We start from the raw sequence: 565 nt of genomic DNA, 5'->3' as shown, positions 1-565 counted from the left end.
TGTAGCATTATGATGAATACACAGAGAAGTGACAGTAAGGTGAATGAGACAATCCCTAGGAGCCATGCTGAGGATTCGAACCCATGCGCTGGGTGTCCCCAGACGCAGGTTGTAGACCACTACGCCACGACACGGTCTAAAGAAGTGCCACCTGCGGTTCTGTGAACCCACCAGGATTCCACTGAAGCCGAACCAGGATTTTATTATTGATATATCACGGTACTGTGATGTCTGTGTGTACTTACTGCCAGGGGGGGGGGGGGGTGAGGGGTGGAACAAGTCGACTACAGGGCATGGGGGGGGGGGGGGGAGGGATTTGTGTGAGGCTTCCACTGTGGAAGCCTCGTGAGTTCAGGTTGAATATTTTCGAGGGAGTTGATGTCCAACCTGCAGCTTGGTGACCAGAATCTTTCAGTAAACTTAGTGAAGTCTTAACACTGTTGCATCAAGTTGCTGGCTGACGTCTGTTGGGAAGTCTTAACACTGTTGCATCAAGTTGCTGGCTGACGTCTGTTGGGAAGTCTTAACACTGTTGCATCAAGTTGCAGGCTGACGTCTGTTGGGA

Source organism: Procambarus clarkii, chromosome 59 (assembly GCF_040958095.1).
Source record: "Procambarus clarkii isolate CNS0578487 chromosome 59, FALCON_Pclarkii_2.0, whole genome shotgun sequence".
NCBI lineage: Eukaryota > Metazoa > Arthropoda > Malacostraca > Decapoda > Cambaridae > Procambarus > Procambarus clarkii.
Note: the sequence above shows the minus strand (reverse complement) of the source record.